A 14474-nucleotide genomic window follows, 5' to 3' on the forward strand; every position below is an offset into this window, starting at 1 on the left:
AAACACACACTTGCATATGCTGCTAATCTTGTTGGGATGTTGAGAAATGTTACTGGTGTTTAAGTAAATGTTGTTCAATTACTTATCAAAGCATTACTTGCTTAGCATTTATTTTGTACCATGTCTTTTCCTACTTGCTATTTTTGACTAGCATGAAATATATAAAAAATATAGCAAATGTTACTTTGCTCTTAGTAAAAAAAAAAAAAAAAAATCTTAAAATGAATACTGTACCTTGTCCATCCTGATGGTACCCTAGAAAGCGGCAAAAGCCAAAATCATTCATCGTGTTGAGAAACCTAAACGATAAAATGGTATTAAAGACACACATTTCAAAAGTGTTTCTGAAGAGAATAAAGGAATATACACTGATAAGCCATAACATTAAAACCACCTCCTTGTTTCTACACTCACTGTCCATTATATCATACAGAAGCACTTTGTAGTTCTACAATTACTGACTGCAGTCCAGTTGTTTCTCGACATACTTTTTTAGCCTTCCATCACCCTGTTATTCAATTGTCAGGACCATTACAGAGTAGGTATTATTTAGGTGGTGAAGCATTCTCAGCACAGCAGTGACACTGACATGGTGGTGGTGTTAGTGTGTGTTGTGCTGGTATGAGTGGATCAGACATAGCAGCACTGCTGGAGTTTTTAAATACCGTGTCTACTCACTGTCCACACTATTAGACACTCCTACCTAGTTGGTCCACCTTGTAGATGTAAATTCAGAGACGATCGCTCACTGCTGTTTGAGTTGGTCATCTTCTAGACCTTCATCAGTGGTCACAGGGAGCTGTTGGCTGGATGGTGGACTATTCTCAGTCCAGCAGTAACAGTGAGGTGTTTAAAAACTCAAATCAAAAATCAAATAACTTTGTCGTGTCACATTAACACAGGTGTGAAAGGTGAGTGAAATGCTTAGGTGCTCAGTCCCTCACAGTTGCAATACACATTAATTACAAAAAAATACAAATTAACTTACATAAAAACTAGCACCATTTGTTCAATATATACAGGACTCTTTATGTGCAGATGTACAAAATTATGAAAAGTGAATGAATATAAATATATAAAATAAAATTGGAATAATAAGTCCAAGATGTACAGTTATTGTGCAAGATATAAATTACAGATGGTAAAGTGCAGAGTGCAGAATGGGTTGTGTGGGGTGTGTATGGTGGGGGTTCTATTGAAGTTTCACGTGTTTATTCAGAACGAAAACGAAACTTACACAGAAAAAAAACATACAGGGCGTCACCAGGTGGCAGCACTTCACATTCTTGACCTCCATTGTGAAATTACTGAATTACAACACTCCCACTTAATTTTACAATGAAATTAAGAGGTTTTTTTTTTTGTTTGTTTTAATAAACCAAATTCTATCACTTAGAATTGTTAAACCTGAACACTTTTGGAACAATAAGTCCTATTAACTAAACTTAGAAAGATTTCCCCTTCTTTACAGTTCTTACAGTTCTCTTAACTTAGTAAACAGTACACCTTATCAAAATTACACTGCGCAAAGTCCAATCTCTTTCCTAAGATACTCAAACTTTTGCTTTGCTAATGGCTTGGTCAAGATATCTGCCTTCATGTCATCTGTAGGACAATATTGTAGTTGAATTTGTCCATTCTGCACACATTCACGAATGTAGTGGTAACGAATGTCTATGTGCTTTGTCCTTGAATGATCAACTGGATTTTTCACGATGGCAATAGCTCCTTGGTTGTCCTCCAGAATCACACTAGACGTAGCATCCATTCCAAGATCACTCAGTAGTCGTGTAAGCCAGGTACATTCCTGTGCTGCTTGGCTGAGAGCGATGTATTCAGCTTCAGCTGTTGACAGTGCAACCGTTGACTGTTTCTTGCTTACCCAACTCACTGCTCCTCCACCCAATAAGAAGACATTACCGGTTGTAGAGCGACGGTCATCTTGATCTCCAGCCCAGTCAGCATCTGAGAACCCGACTAAAGTTTTAGACTCTGAATGCTCATACTTGAGAGCGAGGTCCAAAGTCCCCTTCAAGTAGCGAAGAATTCTTTTCACAGCAGTCAGATGTGCAGTATTTGGATCTGCATTGAACTTTGACACAACACTCACTGCTTGTGCAATGTCTGGTCTTGTAGCCATTGCAGCGTACAGCAAACGACCTACAATGGACTGATAGGTACTTGGGTTCACTGGCTTACTGATGCCATCATTTCTTTTTAACTTCACATTTGTGTCAGCTGGAGTTGTAACTGGATTGGTTTTATCCATTCCATATTTCTGAAGAATAGCTTCAATGTAATGCTTCTGATGAAGAAACACACAGTTCCTTGTCTTGTCTTGGACAACAGAGATGCCCAATATGTAGGACAGCTCACCCATGTCTTTCATCTTGTAGCGGTTCTTCAGAGCAACTTTCAACTTATTCATGCTTTCAATTGATTCTGTAATCAAAATCAGATCATCAACATAAACAGCCAATATCTCTAGTTCCTGTCGAGATCTCACAAACACACAGGGGTCTGATGTGCTCTGTTTAAATTCAATATCCTTCATGAACTCTGTGAAAGCCTTACTCCAGCAGCGAGGGGACTGCTTAAGCCCATATATTGACTTCTTCAGTTTACACACCAAGTGTTCCTGGCCTGGTTTTACATACCCCTCTGGTTGCTCCATGTAGATTTCCTCCTCTAGATGTCCATTTAGGAATGCAGTTACGACATCCATCTGGTGAACATGTAGGTTATTCTGGACAGCAAATGACAGCAATGTACGAATTGAACTGAATCGTACTACAGGTGAAAAAGTCTCATCGTAGTCAATGCCATACTTCTGTGAGTAGCCCTTAGCAACAAGCCTACACTTGTACCTCTCTACTTGTCCGTCACTATGATGCTTGACTTTGAACACCCATCTCGATCCTATTGCCTTTCGATCTCTTGGTAAAATCACTAAGTTCCAGGTTTCATTTTCAAGCAGCGATTCATACTCCAAGTCAGCCGCTTCCTTCCATTCCTTTGCATCAGGACTCATCATTGCTTCCTTTAGTGTGCTTGGTTCTTTTACACAACAGACATTAGCAAAATGATCAACAGTCACTATGTCAGCAAACTCATCATATCCATACCTCTTCGGAGGCTTTCTGATTCTGCTGCCTTCTTTTGGAGCTTCGTTGACTGTTGCCTCATCACCTGTTGCTCCCCTCTCATCTGTATTCATGGTAACCTCAATCTCTGAACAAGAAACTTCCACTTCCTGTTTCCAGTCAAAGTCTGATTCATTGAAGATGACATCCCGACGAATTAGAATCCTCTTTTTCTCCTCATCAAACAGGCGATAGCCCTTGGCATTGTTTGCATATCCCACGAAACGAAGCTTCACAGCTTTCTTGTCCAGCTTCCTTCTCTCTATGTCTGGGACATGAGCATAGGCTACACAGCCAAATACTCTCATGTGACTTATGTTTGGCTTTTTGCCACACCATCTCTGGTAGGGTGTCTCTTGCTTCAGAAAAGATGTGGGCAGCCTGTTCTGTATGTAAGCTGCTGTTGCTACAGCCTCTGCCCAATAAGTATTTGGTAACTTAGCATGGGACAGCATACTCCTAGCTGCTTCAACTACAGTCCTATTTTTTCTTTCTGCTACACCATTTTGCTGAGGTGTATGGGGTACAGACATTTCATGGTGGATGCCTTGAGCTTTCAGGTATTCTTGAAATTCTTTAGATGTGTATTCCCCACCATTGTCTGTTCTCAGTCTTGTGACTTTTTGTCCACACTCATTGGAGAATGTTTTTTCAAATTCTTTGAACTTGCTAAACACTTCACTTTTCTGTTTCATGAAGTATACCTTGCAGCATCTTGAGTAGTCATCAATAAATGTCACAAAGTACCTTGATCCACCTATGGATTCAGTCTGCATGGGACCACAGACGTCACTATGGATCAGCTGCAGCTTACGCCTGGAACGGATTTCTCCCACTGGTTTAAAAGGCTTTCTAGACAGCTTGCCCTCCACACACGCTTCACAAAAGGAAACTTCTTTCTGTGCAGAAAAGTCCATTCCGCTTACTAGAGTCCTAAGATCCTTTATCTTGGTGGTGTGTCCCAGTCGTTGATGCCATAGACTGGCTGCTACTGATGCACTTGCTGCACCATGACAGGTGGGCGAACGTCCCTCGACATCCAGCTGATACAATCCATCAGATCTCTGTGTTCCCATTCCTCGAAGATCTCCATCTTTGCCACGAATGTAGCATCTAGACTTCTTGAACTGCACTGTATGTCCTTTTCTGGCAGCAGCTCCTACTGAGAAGAGATTCCCAGATAGCTTGGAAACATACAGCACATCATACATGGTGACATCTTTGAAATCACTGACTTTGAAAGTCATTTTCAGTTTGACGTTACCAAGTCCTTGGGCGTCAACCACTCTGCCATCACCCAGTTTCACTGACTGTGGTTTGGAGAATTCCTGGTAGTCTTGAAGAATTTCTTTACAACAAGTCATGTGCTTTGATGCTCCAGAGTCGATCAGCCACTCGACCTGCTGCGGCATATCATTCTGATTAGCCTCTTTAGCAACAAATGCACTCTCAGACAAGTCTTCAGCATCCTCACATGTCATGCTTTTAGCCTTGTGGGTTTGATTTTTATTTTTCAAACTTCGACAATTACGCTTTAAATGTCCTTCCTTACCACACTTATAACATTTCCATTTAGATCTGTCAACTCCCACTGTCCTAGAATTAGCCTGCATATCTCCGCGAACTTGTGTTGACATAGCTGATGCACCACCCGATGCAGCGCTACTGACATTACCGTTAGAATGGACTCGTTTTTGCTCTTCATTTATTAACGCTTGCTGCACAAACTGCAGTGTCAAATTGTCCATCTTTGTCTCTAACGCAGTCACAATTGTTGCATAGCTTGGTGGCAGGCTACCTAGCAGTGTTACAATCTGGTCTTCATCTTCAATTACAGCACCTATAGCACCTAGCTTGTCAGTTAACTCCTTCATTCGTTTTAAATGCTCAGTTATGGTTTCTCCTTCCTTCATTTCACACCTGAAGTATTTTTTCTTTAGAAACAGCTTATTTGCAAGAGTATCTCTCTCAAAATGTCCTTTTAGCATGTCCCACGCTTCTTTAGGAGTCTGACAGCTTGTAATCAGGTACAACTGGTGCGTACTTACATTCAGCACTAACACAGAAAATGCCTTTTCTTGCTGTTTTGTGAATTCAGCTCGAGCTTGTGCATTAGCATCTGCTGCTAAGTTGTCCGTTTCCATTACCATGCCCCACAGTCCTTTAGCTTTCAATAGATGCTCCATTTGAAATTTCCATGTTGCCCAGTTCTCTGGTCCACTCAGCTTCTCTATAAACAGCTTATCTTCCATTGTGAATCCCACAACACCGTTTATATCACACAAACACCGTGTAAAACAGCTGTTTTTAAACTACATGACTGGGCCCATAACCTATTGAAGTTTCACGTGTTTATTCAGAACGAAAACGAAACTTACACAGAAAAAAAACATACAGGGCGTCACCAGGTGGCAGCACTTCACATTCTTGACCTCCATTGTGAAATTACTGAATTACAACAGGTTCATGTGGAGATCACTGTATTGATTATGAGGGGTGTGCTTGTCCATTACTGTTCAGCAGTCTGATGGCTCGGGGGAAGAAGCTGTCTCGGAACCGGCTGGTTCTGGTCCTGATGCTCCTGTACCTCCTGCCGCTCGGCAGCTGTAAAAACAGGCAGTGGCTCGGGTGGGTGGAGTCTTTTATAATCCTCCTGGTCTTCCTCAGGCAGCGGCTGGTGTAAAGATCTTGAAGATTTGGCAGTTGAACCCTGGTGATATGCTGGGCTGTCCGTACGACCCTCTGCAGGGCTTTCCGTTCCAGTGCAGTGCAGCTCCCGTACCAGACGGTGATGCAGCCTGTCAGTACACTTTCCACAGTGCACATGTAAAATTTCCTGAGGATACGGGTACTCATGCCAAACGATCTTGAGCCATCTGAGGAAAAAGAGGCATTGTTGGGCCTTCTTCACCACCCGTGTGGTGTGTTCTGTTTATGTGAGATCCTCAGTGATATGGACCCCGAGGAACCTGAAGCTGCTGACCCTCTCCACCGTGGCTCAGTTGATGGTGATGGGGGTGTGCATTGTCTCCTGCCTCCTGAAGTCCACAATCAGCTTCTTGGTCTTGTTGACGTTCAGATAAAGGTTATTTTCCTGGCACCAGTGTGTCAGGAAGCTGACCTCCTCTCTGTAGGCTGTCTCATCATTGTTGGAGATCAGACCTATGATCGTCGTGTCATCTGCAAATTTGATGATGACATTGGAGCTGTGACTAGCAGTGCAGTCATGTGTGTATAGACAGTAGAGCAGGGGACTCAGAACGCAGCCCTGGGGAGCTCCGATGTTGAGGGTCTGTGAGGAGAAGGTGATGCTTCCCATCCTGACCACCTGGTGTCGATCAGACAGGAAGTCCAGGATCCAGCTGCACAGAGAACAGCACAAACTCCACTCACTGTCCATTTTTATCAGCTCCACTTACCATATGGAAGCACTTTGTAGTTGTACAATTGCTGACTGTATTCCAGCTGTTTCTCTACATACTTTTTTAGCTTTCCATCACCCTGTTATTCAATTGTCAGGACCATTACAGAGTAGGTATTATTTAGGTGGTGAATCATTCTCAGCACAGCAGTGACACTGACATGGTGGTGGTGTGTTAGTGTGTGTTGTGCTGGCATGAGTGGATCAGACATAGCAGCACTGCTGGAGTTTTTAAATACCGTGTCCACTTACTGTCCACACTATTAGACACTCCTACCTAGTTGGTCCACCTGTCCATTTTTATCAGCTCCACTTACCATATGGAAGCACTTTGTAGTTGTACAATTGCTGACTGTAGTCCATCTGTTTCTCTGCATGCTTTGTTAGCAACCTCTAATGCTGTTCTTCAATGGTCAGGACTCTCCCAGGACCACTACAGAGTAGGTATTATTTGGGTGGTGGATCATTCTCTGCACTGCAGTGACACTGACATGGTGGTGGTGTGTTAGTGTGTGTTGTGCTGGTATGAGTGGATAAGACACAGCAGCTGATGGAGTTTTTAAACACCTCACTGTCACTGCTGGACTGAGAATAGTCTACCAACCAAAAATATATCCAGCCAACAGTGCCCCGCGGGCAGCGTCCTGTGACCACTAATGAAAATCTCAAAGATGAAAAGCTCAAACAGCAGCAGTGATCGTCTCTGACTTTACATCTACAAGGTGGACCAACTAGGTAGTGTCTAATAGTCTAATAGAGTGTCAGTCATATAATCTCCAAAGGGAGGTGTCCAGAAGGCATCCTTATCAGATGCCCGAACCACCTCAACTGGCTCCTCTCCACGCAAAGGAGCAGCTCCGTTCTACTCCGAGCTCCTACCATATTGCTGAGCTCCTCACTCGGTCACGGAGAGTATGCCCAGCAACCCACTGGAGAAAGCTTGTTTCAGCCGCTTGTATCCACGACATCGTTCTTTTGGTCATTACCCAAAGCTCGTGAGGATAGGGACATAAATCGACCAGTAAATTGAGAGCTTGGCTTTGCGGCTCAGCTCTCTCTTCACCACAATGTAGAGTGACCGCATTACTGCAGACACCGCACCCAATCTACAGTCGATCAAGAACAAGGCCCCAATATATTTGAACTCCTTCACTTGGGGTAGGTTCTTACCTCCTACTCACAGGGAGCATGCCATCTTTTTCCAGGAGATAACCATGACCTCAGACTTTGAGGTGCTGATCTGCATACCTGCCGCTTCACACATAGCTGCAAACCGCTCAAGTGCACACTGGAGGCCCCTACTTGAAGAAGCCAGAAGAACAACATTATCTGCAAATAACAGAGATGACACCTCATTAGCCACAAAACGGAAGCCCTCCTGTCCCAGGCTACGCCTTGCCACCCTGTCCATGAATATCAGGAACAGGAGTGGAGACAAGGCACACCCCTGACAGAGTCCAATGGTCACATTGAACATGCCTGACTTACTTCCAAGGATGCGAACACAACTCAAACACCGAGAGTACAAGGACTAAACAGCTCGCCTCAGCGAGCCCAGCACCCCACACTCCTGGAGCACAACACCCCCCCCCACCCCCCCACCCCCACCGGGCATCTCGAGGAACTCGATCATAAGCCTTCTCCAAATCCATAAAGCACATGTAGACGGTCCACTGTTCCACGGCCAGGACGAAATACACATTGTTCCTCCTAAATCAGAGGTTCGACTATAGGGCGAATTCTCCTTTTCAGAACCTTAGCATAGACTTTTCCAGGCAGGCTGAGAAGTGTAATGCCCCGATAATTGGCACACACTCTCCGGTCCCCTTTTTTGAAGTGCCAAGTCAAAGGCACTGTTACCGATGTCCATGCGATATTGCAAAGGCGTGTCAGCCAAGACAGCCCAACAATATTGAGGGCCTTCAGCAATTCCGGTCTAGATTCAGGAGTCCCCAGAGCCAGCCAAGCCCAGAAAGCTTCCTTCTTCCGTTTGATGGCTTCCCTCAACAATGGTGTTCACCACTGGGTTCTTGGGTTGCCTCCATAACAGGCACCGACAAGCTTTTGACCACAGCTATATGTAGCCGCTTCCACAATGAAGGTCTTGAACAGGGTCCACTCAAAGTCCATGTCCCCTACCTCCTCCGGAACATGTGAAAAGTTTTCTCGGAGGTGAAAGTTGAAATCAATCTGGGCAGAGTCCTCCGCCAGCCTTTCCCAATAAACCCTCACTATACTTTTAGGCCTGCCAGGTCTGTCTGGCATTTTCTTCCGCCATCTGATCCACCTCACCACCAGATGGTGATCAGTTGACAGCTCAGCCCCTCTCTTTACCTGTGTGTCCAACACATATGACCTCAGGTCAGAAGACACAACCACAGAGTCGATCATTGTCCTCTGACCCAAAGTGCTCTGGTACCAAATACACTTATGAGCAACCTTTGTGTTTGAACATGGTGTTTGTTATGGGCAAACCGTGACTTGTACAGAAGTCCAATAACATCCCACCATTTGTTTGAAGTCTCCCAGCAAAACAATGGAGTCAATGCATGGAATCCCTCCCAGAACTCCACCCATTATCTCCAAGTAGGCCAAATACACTGAACTGTTGTTGGGCACATATGCACACACATCAGTCACAGTTTTCATCTCTGAAAGCCAAAGTCGCATTGAGGCGACTTTCTCATTTACTGGGGAAACTCCACCTGAGAGGCAACCAGCCAAGGACTTGTGAGTATCCCCACACCCAGATAGATATGTGGAGCACCTGTACACCATTAGTTACCCAAACTGAATTCCTAATCCTTTTGGCTAGCCTCTACCCACATTAGATAGATTCTAAATGCAGTCATTTACTTTTTATCCTTTGTAAATTATCAGTGTCATCATTTGGGGTAATATACTGTACATGTGTGGCATTAATATGAAACAGGCCAGGTTTTTTTTTTGTTCTGTGTGAACCTAGTTATCTTGCGTTTAATTGTTATGCAATTGTTAATTGTTTAATTACAGACTGGCCTGAATAATAACTCTATTATTATTTATTTATTTATTGCTAGTTATAACTTTTAGTTCATTTTAATTCTGTGTTTGTATGATTTGTGTTAATCTTATTTATTTAAAATATCCTCCAGACCACCCAAGGAGTCTGGTTCCTCTCAAAGTTTCTTCCTTTAAGGAAGTTTTTCCTTGCCACTGTCGTCCTCGGCTTGCTCAACAGGGGTTTTTGTATCTGTTGGTCCTGGATTTTGTAAAGTTGCTTTGAGACAATGTCTGTTATAAAAAGCGCTATATAAATAAATTTGACTTGACTTGAATTGTTTAATTCTCAGGAAAACATAGCCACATTGCATACTCATATTTACGCTTAAATGTTCTCATCTTATTGTACAACACATTTTTAATTGCTGTAATGTGTAAACTGAATCATTCTTATTGTATTATCTGAAAAAGCTAATAAATAAAACTGAGAAAAAAAACTAAGAATAATCTAGGGCAGTGGTTCTCAAACTGTGGTACGCGTACCACTGGTGGTACGTGAAGCAGCACGAGGTGGTACGCCAGATAATCTCGGAAAAGTAATTACATGCACCGAAAAATTAAATAATTTAATAATTATAAATAAAAAATAAATTAAAAAAAATTGGGAAATTACTAATAAAATCTGTTTCAAAGTTCTTATAATTCTGTTTTAATAAAATCAGTTTAATTAAAACGAATGTGTTTTTAAAAATATTCGGGGCTACGCAGCCACCGTACTTCATTACGTCTATACTTCACGTTCGCGGTTTCCATCTCGAAATTTCAGAAAAGTTATCAGTAAAGTTATCAGTAGGTCTCTCGCTTTTATAATAATAATAATAATAATAATACATTTTATTTATATAGCGCTTTTCAAGATACTCAAAGACGCTTTACATAAGACAAATAATCAAAACAAATACGTACATACACCATACAAATCATAGTACAAAATCAAAATAGTACATCAACATCAAGAATAATTAAGATAAAAACAAAGAGAGCAGCATAAGACAGTTCATTAAAAATTAGCTAAATTATGAGAGAGAACAACAAATATAGAACAATTTCTTAAAATTAGACAGAAACAGGACAGATTTACATGCAATCAGGAAACTGAAAACTTTACAAGTTTTAGGATCTAGGACTTCACATTTCTGTCGTGATCTAAGTATAAAAACTATTAAAAAGAATAGCAAAAATAAAAGCATTTATTTCGTGTTGTTACAAGTTAAATGCCATATTGAATAGATGAGTTTTGAGAAGTGACTTGAATTTGGACAGGTCAGGACAATCTCGTAGGTGTTTGGGGAGAGCATTCCATAAAGATGGAGCAGCTATGGAAAAGGCCCTGTCACCCCAGGTCCGGTGCTTGGTCCTAGAGGGTATGGACAGTAGGTTAGCCTCAGAAGAGCGAAGGCTACGGGAGGGAATGTGCTGATGGAGCAGGTCGGTGAGGTAGGATGGGGCCTGATTATGGAGAGCTTTGTGAGTGAATAGAAGAATTTTGAATTGAATGCGTTGAGCAACGGGAAGCCAATGAAGTTTTTGTAGAACAGGTGTAATATGATCACGGGAGCGAGTATGAGTAAGGAGGCGAGCAGCTGAATTCTGGATATACTGAAGTTTTTTTAGGATTTTGTTAGATGTACCATAAAGGATGCTATTGCAATAATCAATTCTGGATGTAATAAAAGCATGAATCAAGGTTTCGGCGGCAGAAAAGGAGAGTGATGGACGTAGACGTGCTATGTTTTTTAGATGAAAGAAAGCAGTTTTGGTGATGTGATTTACATGGCGGTCAAAAGAGAGGTTGCTATCAAAAATTACACCAAGATTTCGGATGTTAGAAGACGGAGACAAAGTGTCATTATCAATGGTAATTTGAAAATTTTTTGTGGTTTTTGCCAGGGTTGTAGGACCTACGATGATCATATCTGATTTTTCACAGTTTAATTTGAGGAAATTAGCTTTCATCCACAATTTCATTTCAGTGATGCAATTTGTCAGAGTGGAGTGAAGTTCAGTATTAATGGATTTGGAGGAGATGTAAAGCTGAATATCATCAGCATAGCAGTGGAAATGTAAACCATGCCGACGTATGATGTCACCAAGGGGGAGCATATAAAGAATAAACAAAAGGGGACCTAACACTGAGCCTTGGGGAACGCCTTGGGACAGTGGAGCAATGGCAGAACTACAATTGTTGATATTAACAAACTGTTGTCTGTTTACGAGATATGACCTTAACCACAAAAGGGCAGTACCAGTGATGTTGACAGAGGATTCAAGGCGGGACAGAAGAATGGAGTGATTAATGGTGTCAAAAGCTGCAGTAAGATCAAGGAGGACGAGAATATTAATTTGTCCAGAGTCTGAGGAAAGAAGAAGGTCATTTGTGACTTTGAGGAGGGCTGACTCAGTGCTGTGCTGGGGGCGGAAACCAGACTGAAATGATTCAAATAGATTATTGGAATTTAGGTGATCTTTGAGCTGTGAGGCAACAACACGTTCCAGTATTTTCGACAGAAATGGAAGATTGGAAATGGGCCGAAAGTTACTCATAATGTTAGAGTCAAGTCCAGGTTTTTTAAGTATGGGAGTAACAGCAGCCAATTTGAGTGATTGAGGGACTGAGCCAGAACTAAGAGAGGAATTGATTATCTCTGTGATAAGTGATGAGATAACTGGAAAACAACCCTTAACAAGTTTTGATGGAGCAGGATCCAAAACACAAGTGGAGCTTCGCATCCCTGTTAAGATCTCAGATAGGTCCAAATGAGACACAGGTGAGAACTGAGACAGAGGCTGGGTAATAAATTGAGGTGAGATAGGCGGAGAAACAGAGATGACAGGGGAAACTGTCAGAAAATTGTGGATATTCTCAACTTTTGTTTGAAAAAATGAGAGGTAAGAGTTACACTTGTCAACTGTAAAGGAATTGGTAGTATTGTCAACTGGTTTGAGAAGTTTATTTATTGTGGAAAAGAGAGTCTTAGGATTTGTTGATCCAGCATGTATGAGTTCGGAATAGTAAGTGGATCGGGCTGCCGTAAGAGCGTCTTTGTAATGTTGAAGATAATCAGAATAAATCTGATAATGTACTGTTAGACCGGTTTTCTTATAAAGTCTTTCAAGCTGGCGTTTACGGGATTTCATTTGGTGAAGCTCAATTGTGTACCATGGTGCAGAATGACTAAATGAAACAAATTTGGTTCTCAAAGGAGCCAGCTCATCAAGACATGAGGCGAGTATGTCATTATAGTAATCGACAAGGTCAGATGAATTACTAGACAGTACAGGACAGACAGACATCTTTTTAACAAGAGAATCTGAGAAGGGAGAGGGAGAGATATATTGAAGATTCCTGAAGGATATTTTACGTTTAGCTCTAGTGATGGGCCTAGTGACCTCAATGTCCATGATGATTGTCAAATGATCAGAGACAGTAAGGTCATGGCTGGACGGCTGATGAACTAGGACACCAGTAGAGCAGACAAGGTCAAGAGTATGACCTTTTTTATGAGTTGGAAAATGTATATGTTGTGTGAAATTAAAACACTGTAACAATTCCAAAAATTCCCTGGCAAATTTACAGTTGTTGTCATCAATATGGATGTTAAAATCACCCATAAGCAGTACAGAGGATGAGAGGGCACTAAGCTGGGTTAAAAAATCTGAAAAATCAGAGAGAAAGGAAGCGTTTGGCTTTGGCGGACGATAAACTACAGCAGTGACCAGAGGAGTAGGCCCTGACAACTTGAAAGCCAGGTGTTCAAAAGAAAGAGCAGCAGGAAAAGACAAAGTGGTTATTTTAATATCATCCCTATAGACTGCAGCAACACCACCACCTCGCCCTTCCATACGAGGTTCATCAATATACGAGTATCCCATTGGCGTGGTCTGATTTAACGTAAAATAATCCAAGGGTTTATGCCAAGTTTCAGTGAGACAGAAAAAGTCTAGTTCACTGTCAGATATAAATTCACTAAGTACAGTACTTTTTGTGTTGAGTGAACGAACATTAAGCAATGCCATTTTCAAGTGGTATTGTTGTGTAGTTGGCTGTGAGGAACGAGGAAGAGAACGGAGATTTGCTAAGTCCACTCCGCGTTTCCCATCCCACTCCGTGGACAGCGTTGTCATGGAGACTACACCGCTACTGGTGTGCAAGGCAGCAGCGCTCTGATGACGTGTTTGCGGAGCGACAGTGCGCACGGCTGACCAGAAGGATGGAATAGCGTTACCGTTTCGAAGATAAACAAGCTTTCTCCGGGAGCCCCTGTGAATATAACGAGGCCGGCGAAGGAGTCCAAGCTGTTTGATGACTGAAATACACGATGGAGTAGTGCAGTTGTTGAACTTCCTCAGCTGGTCAACGGAATAGTTCAACATTGTGCCGATCCCAGGAAAACTCATCCACCGTTCACCACCGGCCGCAGACGCGATGTACAGTAGAAAGAACAAAAAGTATCAAAAGCACAAATAAAAGTATCAAAAGTAACATAAAAGAAATAGATCCACAAGGTGTGTAAAAAGATGAAAACGAAAAACGATAAAAATACAATAAAATACGGTAAAATACGGTAACGGTAGCGGCAGCCAAATGCGCCAGCGTCCACCATCACCATGGCAACTGTTTATCAGAGCAGATCTGCGTTTGAATCTCACTGATCTCGTTCCTGACATCACGAGGCTGCTCCGCTAAACAGGCGCACTCACTGAAATGGTCAGTGGTAACTGCAGATATACTAGTGATGAGTCGTTCGCGAACGATCCGATTCTATTGAACGGATCTTTTTTTTTTTTTTTTTTTTTTTTTTTTTTTACCCCTTTTTCTCCCCTTTTAGCGCATCCAATTGTTCAATTAGCATCGTGCTTCCTCTCTG

Source organism: Trichomycterus rosablanca, chromosome 3 (genome assembly GCF_030014385.1).
Source record: "Trichomycterus rosablanca isolate fTriRos1 chromosome 3, fTriRos1.hap1, whole genome shotgun sequence".
Lineage (NCBI taxonomy): Eukaryota > Metazoa > Chordata > Actinopteri > Siluriformes > Trichomycteridae > Trichomycterus > Trichomycterus rosablanca.